This window comes from Ammospiza caudacuta, chromosome 7 (assembly GCF_027887145.1).
Source record: "Ammospiza caudacuta isolate bAmmCau1 chromosome 7, bAmmCau1.pri, whole genome shotgun sequence".
NCBI lineage: Eukaryota > Metazoa > Chordata > Aves > Passeriformes > Passerellidae > Ammospiza > Ammospiza caudacuta.
This window is the reverse complement of record NC_080599.1, coordinates 16,554,512-16,572,693: the sequence shown is the minus strand read 5'-3', so window position 1 is coordinate 16,572,693 and position 18,182 is coordinate 16,554,512.

The following is an 18,182-nucleotide window of genomic DNA, read 5'->3' as shown; positions in this document are numbered from 1 at the left end:
GATCATGCCGCTCTCTCCGGCTCCCGGAGCCGAAGAAGCGGCTTCTTCGCGCAAAGACGATTGTACCGCTCGCAGCCCTATCTTAGAGCGGCTTCTGCCGAAAGACGCCCGGGAGCGGCGCTTAGCTCCGGGGAGCATCGTACCTTCGCCTTTAGCGTCTTTTGTGGTCTACATGCTAGCAGAAAGCTTTTCCACTCTGTCTGGCAAGGAAAACCTGCGCGAGCACAGAAAACATCTCCCATCGTGTTCTGGACGTTGCACGGAGGTCTGCCAAGTGTTCGACAAGAAGAAAAGTTGTCCAAAACAGCTTCCAATCGAATATTCATGTGATTGGAAAAGTCAGGAAAGTGGTAATGTACTGCTGTCTATCAGTTGGCAAGCTGCGCACACAATCCCAGTGTTGTACAGCTTCCCTCATCACCTTTCCGATCATGCCGCTCTCTCCGGCTCCCGGAGCCGAAGAAGCGGCTTCTTCGCGCAAAGACGATTGTACCGCTCGCAGCGCTATCTTAGAGCGGCTTCTGCCGAAAGACGCCCGGGAGCGGCGCTTAGCTCCGGGGAGCATCGTACCTTCGCCTTTAGCGTCTTTTGTGGTCTACATGCTAGCAGAAAGCTTTTCCACTCTGTCTGGCAAGGAAAACCTGCGCGAGCACAGAAAACATCTCCCATCGTGTTCTGGACGTTGCACGGAGGTCTGCCAAGTGTTTGCCATAAAGAAAAGAAAAGTTGTCCAAAACAGCTTCCAATCGAATATTCATGTGATTGGAAAAGTCAGGAAAGTGGTAATGTACTGTTTTCTATCAGTTGGCAAGCTGCGCACACAATCCCAGTGTTGTACAGCTTCCTTCTTCACCTTTCCGATGCTGCCGCTCTCTCCGGCTCCCGGAGCCGAAGAAGCGGCTTCTTCGCGCAAAGGCGATTGTACCGCTCACAGTGCTCTCTTAGCGCGGCTTCTGCCGAAAGACGCCCGGGAGCGGCGCTTAGCTCCGGGGAGCATCGTACCTTCGTCTTTAGCGTCTTTTGTGGTCTACATGCTAGCAGAAAGCTTTTCCACTCTGTCTGGCAAGGAAAACCTGCGCGAGCACAGAAAACATCTCCCATCGTGTTCTGGACGTTGCACGGTGGTCTGCCATGTGTTTGGCATAAAGAAAAGGAAATCTGTCCAAAACCTCTTCTTATCGAATATTCATGTGATTGGAAAAGACAGGAAAGTGGTAATGTACTGTTTTCTATCAGTTGGCAAGCTGCGCACACAATCCCAGTGTTGTACAGCTTCCTTCTTCACCTTTGCGATGCTGCCGCTCTCTCCGGCTCCCGGAGCCGAAGAAGCGGCTTCTTCGCGCAAAGACGATTGTACCGCTCACTGTGCTCTCTTAGCGCCGCTTCTGCCGAAAGAAGCCCGGGAGCGGCGCTTAGCTGCGGAGAGCATCGTACCTTCGTCTTTAGCGTCTTTTGTGGTCTACATGCTAGCAGATAGCTTTTCCACTCTGTCTGGCAAGGAAAACCTGCGCGAGCACAGAAAACATCTCCCATCGTGTTCTGGACGTTGCACGGAGGTCTGCCAAGTGTTTGGCATAAAGAAAAGAAAATCTGTCCAAAACAGCTTCCAATCGAATATTCATGTGATTGGAAAAGTCAGGAAAGTGGTAATGTACTGTTTTCTATCAGTTGGCAAGCTGCGCATACAATCCCAGTGTTGTACACCTTCCTTCTTCACCTTTCCGATCATGCCGCTCTCTCCGGCTCCCGGAGCCGAAGAAGCGGCTTCTTCGCGCAAAGGCGATTGTACCGCTCACAGTGCTCTCTTAGCGCGGCTTCTGCCGAAAGACGCCCGGGAGCGGCGCTTAGCTCCGGGGAGCATCGTACCTTCGTCTTTAGCGTCTTTTGTGGTCTACATGCTAGCAGAAAGCTTTTCCACTCTGTCTGGCAAGGAAAACCTGCGCGAGCACAGAAAACATCTCCCATCGTGTTCTGGACGTTGCACAGAGGTCTGCCATGTGTTTGGCATAAAGAAAAGAAAATCTGTCCAAAACCTCTTCTTATCGAATATTCATGTGATTGGAAAAGTCAGGAAAGTGGTAATGTACTGTTTTCTATCAGTTGGCAAGCTGCGCACACAATCCCAGTGTTGTACAGCTTCCTTCTTCACCTTTCCGATGCTGCCGCTCTCTCCGGCTCCCGGAGCCGAAGAAGCGGCTTCTTCGCGCAAAGACGATTGTACCGCTCACAGTGCTCTCTTAGCGCGGCTTCTGCCGAAAGACGCCCGGGAGCGGCGCTTAGCTCCGGGGAGCATCGTACCTTCGCCTTTAGCGTCTTTTGTGGTCTACATGCTAGCAGAAAGCTTTTCCACTCTGTCTGGCAAGGAAAACCTGCGCGAGCACAGAAAACATCTCCAATCGCGTTCTGGACGTTGCACGGAGGTCTGCCAAGTGTTCGACAAGAAGAAAAGAAAAGTTGTCCAAAACAGCTTCCAATCGAATATTCATGTGATTGGAAAAGTCAGGAAAGTGGTAATGTACTGTTTTCTATCAGTTGGCAAGCTGCGCACACAATCCCAGTGTTGTACACCTTCCTTCTTCACCTTTCCGATGCTGCCGCTCTCTCCGGCTCCCGGAGCCGAAGAAGCGGCTTCTTCGCGCAAAGACGATTGTACCGCTCACAGTGCTCTCTTAGCGCGGCTTCTGCCGAAAGACGCCCGGGAGCGGCGCTTAGCTCCGGGGAGCATCGTACCTTCGTCTTTAGCGTCTTTTGTGGTCTACATGCTAGCAGAAAGCTTTTCCACTCTGTCTGGCAAGGAAAACCTGCGCGAGCACAGAAAACATCTCCCATCGTGTTCTGGACGTTGCACGGAGGTCTGCCATGTGTTTGGCATAAAGAAAAGAAAATCTGTCCAAAACCTCTCCTTATCGAATATTCATGTGATTGGAAAAGTCAGGAAAGTGGTAATGTACTGTTTTCTATCAGTTGGCAAGCTGCGCACACAATCCCAGTGTTGTACAGCTTCCTTCTTCACCTTTGCGATGCTGCCGCTCTCTCCGGCTCCCGGAGCCGAAGAAGCGGCTTCTTCGCGCAAAGACGATTGTACCGCTCACTGTGCTCTCTTAGCGCCGCTTCTGCCGAAAGAAGCCCGGGAGCGGCGCTTAGCTGCGGAGAGCATCGTACCTTAGTCTTTAGCGTCTTTTGTGGTCTACATGCTAGCAGATAGCTTTTCCACTCTGTCTGGCAAGGAAAACCTGCGCGAGCACAGAAAACATCTCCCATCGTGTTCTGGACGTTGCACGGAGGTCTGCCAAGTGTTTGCCATAAAGAAAAGAAAATCTGTCCAAAACAGCTTCTTATCGAATATTCATGTGATTGGAAAAGTCAGGAAAGTGGTAATGTACTGCTGTCTATCAGTTGGAAATCTGCGCATACAATCCCAGTGTTGTACAGCTTCCTTCTTCACCTTTCCGATGCTGCCGCTCTCTCCGGCTCCCGGAGCCGAAGAAGCGGCTTCTTCGCGCAAAGACGATTGTACCGCTCACAGTGCTCTCTTAGCGCGGCTTCTGCCGAAAGACGCCCGGGAGCGGCGCTTAGCTCCGGGGAGCATCGTACCTTCGCCTTTAGCGTCTTTTATGGTCTACATCTTAGCAGAAAGCTTTTCCACTCTGTCTGGCAAGGAAAACCTGCGCGAGCACAGAAAACATCTCCCATCGTGTTCTGGACGTTGCACGGAGGTCGGCCAAGTGTTTGCCATAAAGAAAAGAAAATCCGTCCAAAACAGCTTCTTATCGAATATTCATGTGATTGGAAAAGTCAGGAAAGTGGTAATGTACTGTTTTCTATCAGTTGGCAAGCTGCGCACACAATCCCAGTGTTGTACGGCTTCCTTCTTCACCTTTCCGATGCTGCCGCTCTCTCCGGCTCCCGGAGCCGAAGAAGCGGCTTCTTCGCGCAAAGACGATTGTACCGCTCGCAGCGCTCTCTTAGCGCGGCTTCTGCCGAAAGAAGCCCGGGAGCGGCGCTTAGCTCCGGGGAGCATCGTACCTTCGCCTTTAGCGTCTTTTGTGGTCTACATGCTAGCAGAAAGCTTTTCCACTCTGTCTGGCAAGGAAAACCTGCGCGAGCACAGAAAACATCTCCCATCGTGTTCTGGACGTTGCACGGAGGTCTGCCAAGTGTTCGACAAGAAGAAAAGTTGTCCAAAACAGCTTCCAATCGAATATTCATGTGATTGGAAAAGTCAGGAAAGTGGTAATGTACTGCTGTCTATCAGTTGGCAAGCTGCGCACACAATCCCAGTGTTGTACAGCTTCCCTCATCACCTTTCCGATCATGCCGCTCTCTCCGGCTCCCGGAGCCGAAGAAGCGGCTTCTTCGCGCAAAGACGATTGTACCGCTCACAGTGCTCTCTTAGCGCGGCTTCTGCCGAAAGAAGCCCGGGAGCGGCGCATAGCTCCGGGGAGCATCGTATCTTCGCCTTTAGCGTCTTTTGTGGTCTACATCTTAGCAGAAAGCTTTTCCACTCTGTCTGGCAAGGAAAACCTGCGCGAGCACAGAAAACATCTCCCATCGTGTTCTGGACGTTGCACGGAGGTCTGCCAAGTGTTCGACAAGAAGAAAAGAAAAGTTGTCCAAAACAGCTTCCAATCGAATATTCATGTGATTGGAAAAGTCAGGAAAGTGGTAATGTACTGTTTTCTATCAGTTGGCAAGCTGCGCACACAATCCCAGTGTTGTACAGCTTCCTTCTTCACCTTTCCGATCATGCCGCTCTCTCCGGCTCCCGGAGCCGAAGAAGCGGCTTCTTCGCGCAAAGACGATTGTACCGCTCACAGTGCTCTCTTAGCGCGGCTTCTGCCGAAAGAAGCCCGGGAGCGGCGCTTAGCTCCGGGGAGCATCGTACCTTCGCCTTTAGCGTCTTTTGTGGTCTACATGCTAGCAGATAGCTTTTCCACTCTGTCTGGCAAGGAAAACCTGCGCGAGCACAGAAAACATCTCCCATCGTGTTCTGGACGTTGCACGGAGGTCTGCCAAGTGTTCGACAAGAAGAAAAGAAAAGTTGTCCAAAACAAATTCCAATCGAATATTCATGTGATTGGAAAAGTCAGGAAAGTGGTAATGTACTGTTTTCTATCAGTTGGCAAGCTGCGCACACAATCCCAGTGTTGTACAGCTTCCTTCTTCACCTTTCCGATCATGCCGCTCTCTCCGGCTCCCGGAGCCGAAGAAGCGGCTTCTTCGCGCAAAGACGATTGTACCGCTCACTGTGCTCTCTTAGCGCCGCTTCTGCCGAAAGAAGCCCGGGAGCGGCGCTTAGCTGCGGAGAGCATCGTACCTTCGTCTTTAGCGTCTTTTGTGGTCTACATGCTAGCAGATAGCTTTTCCACTCTGTCTGGCAAGGAAAACCTGCGCGAGCACAGAAAACATCTCCCATCGTGTTCTGGACGTTGCACGGAGGTCTGCCAAGTGTTTGGCATAAAGAAAAGAAAATCTGTCCAAAACAGCTTCCAATCGAATATTCATGTGATTGGAAAAGTCAGGAAAGTGGTAATGTACTGTTTTCTATCAGTTGGCAAGCTGCGCATACAATCCCAGTGTTGTACACCTTCCTTCTTCACCTTTCCGATCATGCCGCTCTCTCCGGCTCCCGGAGCCGAAGAAGCGGCTTCTTCGCGCAAAGACGATTGTACCGCTCACAGTGCTCTCTTAGCGCTGCTTCTGCCGAAAGACGCCTGGGAGCGGCGCTAAGCTCCGGGGAGCATCGTACCTTCGCCTTTAGCGTCTTTTGTGGTCTACATCTTAGCAGAAAGCTTTTCCACTCTGTCTGGCAAGGAAAACCTGCGCGAGCACAGAACACATCTCCCATCGTGTTCTGGACGTTGCACGGAGGTCTGCCAAGTGTTTGGCATAAAGAAAAGGAAATCTGTCCAAAACCTCTTCTTATCGAATATTCATGTGATTGGAAAAGACAGGAAAGTGGTAATGTACTGTTTTCTATCAGTTGGCAAGCTGCGCACACAATCCCAGTGTTGTACAGCTTCCTTCTTCACCTTTGCGATGCTGCCGCTCTCTCCGGCTCCCGGAGCCGAAGAAGCGGCTTCTTCGCGCAAAGACGATTGTACCGCTCACTGTGCTCTCTTAGCGCCGCTTCTGCCGAAAGAAGCCCGGGAGCGGCGCTTAGCTGCGGAGAGCATCGTACCTTCGTCTTTAGCGTCTTTTGTGGTCTACATGCTAGCAGATAGCTTTTCCACTCTGTCTGGCAAGGAAAACCTGCGCGAGCACAGAAAACATCTCCCATCGTGTTCTGGACGTTGCACGGAGGTCTGCCAAGTGTTTGGCATAAAGAAAAGAAAATCTGTCCAAAACAGCTTCTTATCGAATATTCATGTGATTGGAAAAGTCAGGAAAGTGGTAATGTACTGTTTTCTATCAGTTGGCAAGCTGCGCACACAATCCCAGTGTTGTACAGCTTCCTTCTTCACCTTTCCGATCATGCCGCTCTCTCCGGCTCCCGGAGCCGAAGAAGCGGCTTCTTCGCGCAAAGACGATTGTACCGCTCGCAGCCCTATCTTAGAGCGGCTTCTGCCGAAAGACGCCCGGGAGCGGCGCTTAGCTCCGGGGAGCATCGTACCTTCGCCTTTAGCGTCTTTTGTGGTCTACATGCTAGCAGAAAGCTTTTCCACTCTGTCTGGCAAGGAAAACCTGCGCGAGCACAGAAAACATCTCCCATCGTGTTCTGGACGTTGCACGGAGGTCTGCCAAGTGTTCGACAAGAAGAAAAGTTGTCCAAAACAGCTTCCAATCGAATATTCATGTGATTGGAAAAGTCAGGAAAGTGGTAATGTACTGCTGTCTATCAGTTGGCAAGCTGCGCACACAATCCCAGTGTTGTACAGCTTCCCTCATCACCTTTCCGATCATGCCGCTCTCTCCGGCTCCCGGAGCCGAAGAAGCGGCTTCTTCGCGCAAAGACGATTGTACCGCTCGCAGCGCTATCTTAGAGCGGCTTCTGCCGAAAGACGCCCGGGAGCGGCGCTTAGCTCCGGGGAGCATCGTACCTTCGCCTTTAGCGTCTTTTGTGGTCTACATGCTAGCAGAAAGCTTTTCCACTCTGTCTGGCAAGGAAAACCTGCGCGAGCACAGAAAACATCTCCCATCGTGTTCTGGACGTTGCACGGAGGTCTGCCAAGTGTTTGCCATAAAGAAAAGAAAAGTTGTCCAAAACAGCTTCCAATCGAATATTCATGTGATTGGAAAAGTCAGGAAAGTGGTAATGTACTGTTTTCTATCAGTTGGCAAGCTGCGCACACAATCCCAGTGTTGTACAGCTTCCTTCTTCACCTTTCCGATGCTGCCGCTCTCTCCGGCTCCCGGAGCCGAAGAAGCGGCTTCTTCGCGCAAAGGCGATTGTACCGCTCACAGTGCTCTCTTAGCGCGGCTTCTGCCGAAAGACGCCCGGGAGCGGCGCTTAGCTCCGGGGAGCATCGTACCTTCGTCTTTAGCGTCTTTTGTGGTCTACATGCTAGCAGAAAGCTTTTCCACTCTGTCTGGCAAGGAAAACCTGCGCGAGCACAGAAAACATCTCCCATCGTGTTCTGGACGTTGCACGGTGGTCTGCCATGTGTTTGGCATAAAGAAAAGGAAATCTGTCCAAAACCTCTTCTTATCGAATATTCATGTGATTGGAAAAGACAGGAAAGTGGTAATGTACTGTTTTCTATCAGTTGGCAAGCTGCGCACACAATCCCAGTGTTGTACAGCTTCCTTCTTCACCTTTGCGATGCTGCCGCTCTCTCCGGCTCCCGGAGCCGAAGAAGCGGCTTCTTCGCGCAAAGACGATTGTACCGCTCACTGTGCTCTCTTAGCGCCGCTTCTGCCGAAAGAAGCCCGGGAGCGGCGCTTAGCTGCGGAGAGCATCGTACCTTCGTCTTTAGCGTCTTTTGTGGTCTACATGCTAGCAGATAGCTTTTCCACTCTGTCTGGCAAGGAAAACCTGCGCGAGCACAGAAAACATCTCCCATCGTGTTCTGGACGTTGCACGGAGGTCTGCCAAGTGTTTGGCATAAAGAAAAGAAAATCTGTCCAAAACAGCTTCCAATCGAATATTCATGTGATTGGAAAAGTCAGGAAAGTGGTAATGTACTGTTTTCTATCAGTTGGCAAGCTGCGCACACAATCCCAGTGTTGTACAGCTTCCTTCTTCACCTTTCCGATCATGCCGCTCTCTCCGGCTCCCGGAGCCGAAGAAGCGGCTTCTTCGCGCAAAGGCGATTGTACCGCTCACAGTGCTCTCTTAGCGCGGCTTCTGCCGAAAGACGCCCGGGAGCGGCGCTTAGCTCCGGGGAGCATCGTACCTTCGTCTTTAGCGTCTTTTGTGGTCTACATGCTAGCAGAAAGCTTTTCCACTCTGTCTGGCAAGGAAAACCTGCGCGAGCACAGAAAACATCTCCCATCGTGTTCTGGACGTTGCACAGAGGTCTGCCATGTGTTTGGCATAAAGAAAAGAAAATCTGTCCAAAACCTCTTCTTATCGAATATTCATGTGATTGGAAAAGTCAGGAAAGTGGTAATGTACTGTTTTCTATCAGTTGGCAAGCTGCGCACACAATCCCAGTGTTGTACAGCTTCCTTCTTCACCTTTCCGATCATGCCGCTCTCTCCGGCTCCCGGAGCCGAAGAAGCGGCTTCTTCGCGCAAAGACGATTGTACCGCTCACAGTGCTCTCTTAGCGCGGCTTCTGCCGAAAGACGCCCGGGAGCGGCGCTTAGCTCCGGGGAGCATCGTACCTTCGCCTTTAGCGTCTTTTGTGGTCTACATGCTAGCAGAAAGCTTTTCCACTCTGTCTGGCAAGGAAAACCTGCGCGAGCACAGAAAACATCTCCAATCGCGTTCTGGACGTTGCACGGAGGTCTGCCAAGTGTTCGACAAGAAGAAAAGAAAAGTTGTCCAAAACAGCTTCCAATCGAATATTCATGTGATTGGAAAAGTCAGGAAAGTGGTAATGTACTGTTTTCTATCAGTTGGCAAGCTGCGCACACAATCCCAGTGTTGTACACCTTCCTTCTTCACCTTTCCGATGCTGCCGCTCTCTCCGGCTCCCGGAGCCGAAGAAGCGGCTTCTTCGCGCAAAGACGATTGTACCGCTCACAGTGCTCTCTTAGCGCGGCTTCTGCCGAAAGACGCCCGGGAGCGGCGCTTAGCTCCGGGGAGCATCGTACCTTCGTCTTTAGCGTCTTTTGTGGTCTACATGCTAGCAGAAAGCTTTTCCACTCTGTCTGGCAAGGAAAACCTGCGCGAGCACAGAAAACATCTCCCATCGTGTTCTGGACGTTGCACGGAGGTCTGCCATGTGTTTGGCATAAAGAAAAGAAAATCTGTCCAAAACCTCTCCTTATCGAATATTCATGTGATTGGAAAAGTCAGGAAAGTGGTAATGTACTGTTTTCTATCAGTTGGCAAGCTGCGCACACAATCCCAGTGTTGTACAGCTTCCTTCTTCACCTTTGCGATGCTGCCGCTCTCTCCGGCTCCCGGAGCCGAAGAAGCGGCTTCTTCGCGCAAAGACGATTGTACCGCTCACTGTGCTCTCTTAGCGCCGCTTCTGCCGAAAGAAGCCCGGGAGCGGCGCTTAGCTGCGGAGAGCATCGTACCTTAGTCTTTAGCGTCTTTTGTGGTCTACATGCTAGCAGATAGCTTTTCCACTCTGTCTGGCAAGGAAAACCTGCGCGAGCACAGAAAACATCTCCCATCGTGTTCTGGACGTTGCACGGAGGTCTGCCAAGTGTTTGCCATAAAGAAAAGAAAATCTGTCCAAAACAGCTTCTTATCGAATATTCATGTGATTGGAAAAGTCAGGAAAGTGGTAATGTACTGCTGTCTATCAGTTGGAAATCTGCGCATACAATCCCAGTGTTGTACAGCTTCCTTCTTCACCTTTCCGATGCTGCCGCTCTCTCCGGCTCCCGGAGCCGAAGAAGCGGCTTCTTCGCGCAAAGACGATTGTACCGCTCACAGTGCTCTCTTAGCGCGGCTTCTGCCGAAAGACGCCCGGGAGCGGCGCTTAGCTCCGGGGAGCATCGTACCTTCGCCTTTAGCGTCTTTTATGGTCTACATCTTAGCAGAAAGCTTTTCCACTCTGTCTGGCAAGGAAAACCTGCGCGAGCACAGAAAACATCTCCCATCGTGTTCTGGACGTTGCACGGAGGTCGGCCAAGTGTTTGCCATAAAGAAAAGAAAATCCGTCCAAAACAGCTTCTTATCGAATATTCATGTGATTGGAAAAGTCAGGAAAGTGGTAATGTACTGTTTTCTATCAGTTGGCAAGCTGCGCACACAATCCCAGTGTTGTACGGCTTCCTTATTCACCTTTCCGATGCTGCCGCTCTCTCCGGCTCCCGGAGCCGAAGAAGCGGCTTCTTCGCGCAAAGACGATTGTACCGCTCGCAGCGCTCTCTTAGCGCGGCTTCTGCCGAAAGAAGCCCGGGAGCGGCGCTTAGCTCCGGGGAGCATCGTACCTTCGCCTTTAGCGTCTTTTGTGGTCTACATGCTAGCAGAAAGCTTTTCCACTCTGTCTGGCAAGGAAAACCTGCGCGAGCACAGAAAACATCTCCCATCGTGTTCTGGACGTTGCACGGAGGTCTGCCAAGTGTTCGACAAGAAGAAAAGTTGTCCAAAACAGCTTCCAATCGAATATTCATGTGATTGGAAAAGTCAGGAAAGTGGTAATGTACTGCTGTCTATCAGTTGGCAAGCTGCGCACACAATCCCAGTGTTGTACAGCTTCCCTCATCACCTTTCCGATCATGCCGCTCTCTCCGGCTCCCGGAGCCGAAGAAGCGGCTTCTTCGCGCAAAGACGATTGTACCGCTCACAGTGCTCTCTTAGCGCGGCTTCTGCCGAAAGAAGCCCGGGAGCGGCGCATAGCTCCGGGGAGCATCGTATCTTCGCCTTTAGCGTCTTTTGTGGTCTACATCTTAGCAGAAAGCTTTTCCACTCTGTCTGGCAAGGAAAACCTGCGGGAGCACAGAAAACATCTCCCATCGTGTTCTGGACGTTGCACGGAGGTCTGCCAAGTGTTCGACAAGAAGAAAAGAAAAGTTGTCCAAAACAGCTTCCAATCGAATATTCATGTGATTGGAAAAGTCAGGAAAGTGGTAATGTACTGTTTTCTATCAGTTGGCAAGCTGCGCACACAATCCCAGTGTTGTACAGCTTCCTTCTTCACCTTTCCGATCATGCCGCTCTCTCCGGCTCCCGGAGCCGAAGAAGCGGCTTCTTCGCGCAAAGACGATTGTACCGCTCACAGTGCTCTCTTAGCGCGGCTTCTGCCGAAAGAAGCCCGGGAGCGGCGCTTAGCTCCGGGGAGCATCGTACCTTCGCCTTTAGCGTCTTTTGTGGTCTACATGCTAGCAGATAGCTTTTCCACTCTGTCTGGCAAGGAAAACCTGCGCGAGCACAGAAAACATCTCCCATCGTGTTCTGGACGTTGCACGGAGGTCTGCCAAGTGTTCGACAAGAAGAAAAGAAAAGTTGTCCAAAACAAATTCCAATCGAATATTCATGTGATTGGAAAAGTCAGGAAAGTGGTAATGTACTGTTTTCTATCAGTTGGCAAGCTGCGCACACAATCCCAGTGTTGTACAGCTTCCTTCTTCACCTTTCCGATCATGCCGCTCTCTCCGGCTCCCGGAGCCGAAGAAGCGGCTTCTTCGCGCAAAGACGATTGTACCGCTCACTGTGCTCTCTTAGCGCCGCTTCTGCCGAAAGAAGCCCGGGAGCGGCGCTTAGCTGCGGAGAGCATCGTACCTTCGTCTTTAGCGTCTTTTGTGGTCTACATGCTAGCAGATAGCTTTTCCACTCTGTCTGGCAAGGAAAACCTGCGCGAGCACAGAAAACATCTCCCATCGTGTTCTGGACGTTGCACGGAGGTCTGCCAAGTGTTTGGCATAAAGAAAAGAAAATCTGTCCAAAACAGCTTCCAATCGAATATTCATGTGATTGGAAAAGTCAGGAAAGTGGTAATGTACTGTTTTCTATCAGTTGGCAAGCTGCGCATACAATCCCAGTGTTGTACACCTTCCTTCTTCACCTTTCCGATCATGCCGCTCTCTCCGGCTCCCGGAGCCGAAGAAGCGGCTTCTTCGCGCAAAGACGATTGTACCGCTCACAGTGCTCTCTTAGCGCTGCTTCTGCCGAAAGACGCCTGGGAGCGGCGCTAAGCTCCGGGGAGCATCGTACCTTCGCCTTTAGCGTCTTTTGTGGTCTACATCTTAGCAGAAAGCTTTTCCACTCTGTCTGGCAAGGAAAACCTGCGCGAGCACAGAACACATCTCCCATCGTGTTCTGGACGTTGCACGGAGGTCTGCCAAGTGTTTGGCATAAAGAAAAGGAAATCTGTCCAAAACCTCTTCTTATCGAATATTCATGTGATTGGAAAAGACAGGAAAGTGGTAATGTACTGTTTTCTATCAGTTGGCAAGCTGCGCACACAATCCCAGTGTTGTACAGCTTCCTTCTTCACCTTTGCGATGCTGCCGCTCTCTCCGGCTCCCGGAGCCGAAGAAGCGGCTTCTTCGCGCAAAGACGATTGTACCGCTCACTGTGCTCTCTTAGCGCCGCTTCTGCCGAAAGAAGCCCGGGAGCGGCGCTTAGCTGCGGATAGCATCGTACCTTCGTCTTTAGCGTCTTTTGTGGTCTACATGCTAGCAGATAGCTTTTCCACTCTGTCTGGCAAGGAAAACCTGCGCGAGCACAGAAAACATCTCCCATCGTGTTCTGGACGTTGCACGGAGGTCTGCCAAGTGTTTGGCATAAAGAAAAGAAAATCTGTCCAAAACAGCTTCTTATCGAATATTCATGTGATTGGAAAAGTCAGGAAAGTGGTAATGTACTGTTTTCTATCAGTTGGCAAGCTGCGCACACAATCCCAGTGTTGTACAGCTTCCTTCTTCACCTTTCCGATCATGCCGCTCTCTCCGGCTCCCGGAGCCGAAGAAGCGGCTTCTTCGCGCAAAGGCGATTGTACCGCTCACAGTGCTCTCTTAGCGCGGCTTCTGCCGAAAGACGCCCGGGAGCGGCGCTTAGCTCCGGGGAGCATCGTACCTTCGTCTTTAGCGTCTTTTGTGGTCTACATGCTAGCAGAAAGCTTTTCCACTCTGTCTGGCAAGGAAAACCTGCGCGAGCACAGAAAACATCTCCCATCGTGTTCTGGACGTTGCACGGAGGTCTGCCATGTGTTTGGCATAAAGAAAAGAAAATCTGTCCAAAACCTCTTCTTATCGAATATTCATGTGATTGGAAAAGTCAGGAAAGTGGTAATGTACTGTTTTCTATCAGTTGGCAAGCTGCGCACACAATCCCAGTGTTGTACAGCTTCCTTCTTCACCTTTCCGATCATGCCGCTCTCTCCGGCTCCCGGAGCCGAAGAAGCGGCTTCTTCGCGCAAAGATGATTGTACCGCTCACAGTGCTCTCTTAGCGCGGCTTCTGCCGAAAGACGCCCGGGAGCGGCGCTTAGCTCCGGGGAGCATCGTACCTTCGCCTTTAGCGTCTTTTGTGGTCTACATGCTAGCAGAAAGCTTTTCCACTCTGTCTGGCAAGGAAAACCTGCGCGAGCACAGAAAACATCTCCAATCGCGTTCTGGACGTTGCACAGAGGTCTGCCAAGTGTTCGACAAGAAGAAAAGAAAAGTTGTCCAAAACAGCTTCTTATCGAATATTCATGTGATTGGAAAAGTCAGGAAAGTGGTAATGTACTGTTTTCTATCAGTTGGCAAGCTGCGCACACAATCCCAGTGTTGTACAGCTTCCTTCTTCACCTTTCCGATCATGCCGCTCTCTCCGGCTCCCGGAGCCGAAGAAGCGGCTTCTTCGCGCAAAGACGATTGTACCGCTCACAGTGCTCTCTTAGCGCGGCTTCTGCCGAAAGACGCCCGGGAGCGGCGCTTAGCTCCGGGGAGCATCGTACCTTCGCCTTTAGCGTCTTTTATGGTCTACATCTTAGCAGAAAGCTTTTCCACTCTGTCTGGCAAGGAAAACCTGCGCGAGCACAGAAAACATCTCCCATCGTGTTCTGGACGTTGCACGGAGGTCGGCCAAGTGTTTGCCATAAAGAAAAGAAAATCCGTCCAAAACAGCTTCTTATCGAATATTCATGTGATTGGAAAAGTCAGGAAAGTGGTAATGTACTGTTTTCTATCAGTTGGCAAGCTGCGCACACAATCCCAGTGTTGTACGGCTTCCTTATTCACCTTTCCGATGCTGCCGCTCTCTCCGGCTCCCGGAGCCGAAGAAGCGGCTTCTTCGCGCAAAGACGATTGTACCGCTCGCAGCGCTCTCTTAGCGCGGCTTCTGCCGAAAGAAGCCCGGGAGCGGCGCTTAGCTCCGGGGAGCATCGTACCTTCGCCTTTAGCGTCTTTTGTGGTCTACATGCTAGCAGAAAGCTTTTCCACTCTGTCTGGCAAGGAAAACCTGCGCGAGCACAGAAAACATCTCCCATCGTGTTCTGGACGTTGCACGGAGGTCTGCCAAGTGTTCGACAAGAAGAAAAGTTGTCCAAAACAGCTTCCAATCGAATATTCATGTGATTGGAAAAGTCAGGAAAGTGGTAATGTACTGCTGTCTATCAGTTGGCAAGCTGCGCACACAATCCCAGTGTTGTACAGCTTCCCTCATCACCTTTCCGATCATGCCGCTCTCTCCGGCTCCCGGAGCCGAAGAAGCGGCTTCTTCGCGCAAAGACGATTGTACCGCTCGCAGCGCTATCTTAGAGCGGCTTCTGCCGAAAGAAGCCCGGGAGCGGCGCTTAGCTCCGGGGAGCATCGTACCTTCGCCTTTAGCGTCTTTTGTGGTCTACATCTTAGCAGAAAGCTTTTCCACTCTGTCTGGCAAGGAAAACCTGCGCGAGCACAGAAAACATCTCCCATCGTGTTCTGGACGTTGCACGGAGGTCTGCCAAGTGTTTGCCATAAAGAAAAGAAAATCTGTCCAAAACAGCTTCCAATCGAATATTCATGTGATTGGAAAAGTCAGGAAAGTGGTAATGTACTGTTTTCTATCAGTTGGCAAGCTGCGCACACAATCCCAGTGTTGTACAGCTTCCTTCTTCACCTTTCCGATGCTGCCGCTCTCTCCGGCTCCCGGAGCCGAAGAAGCGGCTTCTTCGCGCAAAGACGATTGTACCGCTCACAGTGCTCTCTTAGCGCGGCTTCTGCCGAAAGAAGCCCGGGAGCGGCGCATAGCTCCGGGGAGCATCGTACCTTCGCCTTTAGCGTCTTTTGTGGTCTACATCTTAGCAGAAAGCTTTTCCACTCTGTCTGGCAAGGAAAACCTGCGCGAGCACAGAAAACATCTCCCATCGTGTTCTGGACGTTGCACGGAGGTCTGCCAAGTGTTCGACAAGAAGAAAAGAAAAGTTGTCCAAAACAGCTTCCAATCGAATATTCATGTGATTGGAAAAGTCAGGAAAGTGGTAATGTACTGTTTTCTATCAGTTGGCAAGCTGCGCACACAATCCCAGTGTTGTACAGCTTCCTTCTTCACCTTTCCGATCATGCCGCTCTCTCCGGCTCCCGGAGCCGAAGAAGCGGCTTCTTCGCGCAAAGGCGATTGTACCGCTCACAGTGCTCTCTTAGCGCGGCTTCTGCCGAAAGAAGCCCGGGAGCGGCGCTTAGCTCCGGGGAGCATCGTACCTTCGCCTTTAGCGTCTTTTGTGGTCTACATGCTAGCAGATAGCTTTTCCACTCTGTCTGGCAAGGAAAACCTGCGCGAGCACAGAAAACATCTCCCATCGTGTTCTGGACGTTGCACGGAGGTCTGCCAAGTGTTCGACAAGAAGAAAAGAAAAGTTGTCCAAAACAAATTCCAATCGAATATTCATGTGATTGGAAAAGTCAGGAAAGTGGTAATGTACTGTTTTCTATCAGTTGGCAAGCTGCGCACACAATCCCAGTGTTGTACAGCTTCCTTCTTCACCTTTCCGATCATGCCGCTCTCTCCGGCTCCCGGAGCCGAAGAAGCGGCTTCTTCGCGCAAAGACGATTGTACCGCTCACTGTGCTCTCTTAGCGCCGCTTCTGCCGAAAGAAGCCCGGGAGCGGCGCTTAGCTGCGGAGAGCATCGTACCTTCGTCTTTAGCGTCTTTTGTGGTCTACATGCTAGCAGATAGCTTTTCCACTCTGTCTGGCAAGGAAAACCTGCGCGAGCACAGAAAACATCTCCCATCGTGTTCTGGACGTTGCACGGAGGTCTGCCAAGTGTTTGGCATAAAGAAAAGAAAATCTGTCCAAAACAGCTTCCAATCGAATATTCATGTGATTGGAAAAGTCAGGAAAGTGGTAATGTACTGTTTTCTATCAGTTGGCAAGCTGCGCATACAATCCCAGTGTTGTACACCTTCCTTCTTCACCTTTCCGATCATGCCGCTCTCTCCGGCTCCCGGAGCCGAAGAAGCGGCTTCTTCGCGCAAAGACGATTGTACCGCTCACAGTGCTCTCTTAGCGCGGCTTCTGCCGAAAGACGCCCGGGAGCGGCGCTTAGCTCCGGGGAGCATCGTACCTTCGCCTTTAGCGTCTTTTGTGGTCTACATCTTAGCAGAAAGCTTTTCCACTCTGTCTGGCAAGGAAAACCTGCGCGAGCACAGAAAACATCTCCCATCGTGTTCTGGACGTTGCACGGAGGTCTGCCAAGTGTTTGGCATAAAGAAAAGAAAATCTGTCCAAAACAGCTTCTTATCGAATATTCATGTGATTGGAAAAGTCAGGAAAGTGGTAATGTACTGCTGTCTATCAGTTGGCAAGCTGTGCACCCAATCCCAGTGTTGTACGGCTTCCTTCTTCACCTTTCCGATCATGCCGCTCTCTCCGGCTCCCGGAGCCGAAGAAGCGGCTTCTTCGCGCAAAGACGATTGTACCGCTCACAGTGCTCTCTTAGCGCGGCTTCTGCCGAAAGAAGCCCGGGAGCGGCGCTTAGCTCCGGGGAGCATCGTACCTTCGCCTTTAGCGTCTTTTGTGGTCTACATCTTAGCAGAAAGCTTTTCCACTCTGTCTGGCAAGGAAAACCTGCGCGAGCACAGAAAACATCTCCCATCGTGTTCTGGACGTTGCACGGAGGTCTGCCAAGTGTTCGACAAGAAGAAAAGAAAAGTTGTCCAAAACAGCTTCCAATCGAATATTCATGTGATTGGAAAAGTCAGGAAAGTGGTAATGTACTGCTGTCTATCAGTTGGCAAGCTGCGCACACAATCCCAGTGTTGTACAGCTTCCCTCATCACCTTTCCGATCATGCCGCTCTCTCCGGCTCCCGGAGCCGAAGAAGCGGCTTCTTCGCGCAAAGACGATTGTACCGCTCGCAGCGCTATCTTAGAGCGGCTTCTGCCGAAAGACGCCCGGGAGCGGCGCTTAGCTCCGGGGAGCATCGTACCTTCGCCTTTAGCGTCTTTTGTGGTCTACATCTTAGCAGAAAGCTTTTCCACTCTGTCTGGCAAGGAAAACCTGCGCGAGCACAGAAAACATCTCCCATCGTGTTCTGGACGTTGCACGGAGGTCTGCCAAGTGTTTGCCATAAAGAAAAGAAAATCTGTCCAAAACAGCTTCCAATCGAATATTCATGTGATTGGAAAAGTCAGGAAAGTGGTAATGTACTGTTTTCTATCAGTTGGCAAGCTGCGCACACAATCCCAGTGTTGTACAGCTTCCTTCTTCACCTTTCCGATGCTGCCGCTCTCTCCGGCTCCCGGAGCCGAAGAAGCGGCTTCTTCGCGCAAAGACGATTGTACCGCTCACAGTGCTCTCTTAGCGCGGCTTCTGCCGAAAGAAGCCCGGGAGCGGCGCATAGCTCCGGGGAGCATCGTACCTTCGCCTTTAGCGTCTTTTGTGGTCTACATCTTAGCAGAAAGCTTTTCCACTCTGTCTGGCAAGGAAAACCTGCGCGAGCACAGAAAACATCTCCCATCGTGTTCTGGACGTTGCACGGAGGTCTGCCAAGTGTTCGACAAGAAGAAAAGAAAAGTTGTCCAAAACAGCTTCCAATCGAATATTCATGTGATTGGAAAAGTCAGGAAAGTGGTAATGTACTGTTTTCTATCAGTTGGCAAGCTGCGCACACAATCCCAGTGTTGTACAGCTTCCTTCTTCACCTTTCCGATCATGCCGCTCTCTCCGGCTCCCGGAGCCGAAGAAGCGGCTTCTTCGCGCAAAGACGATTG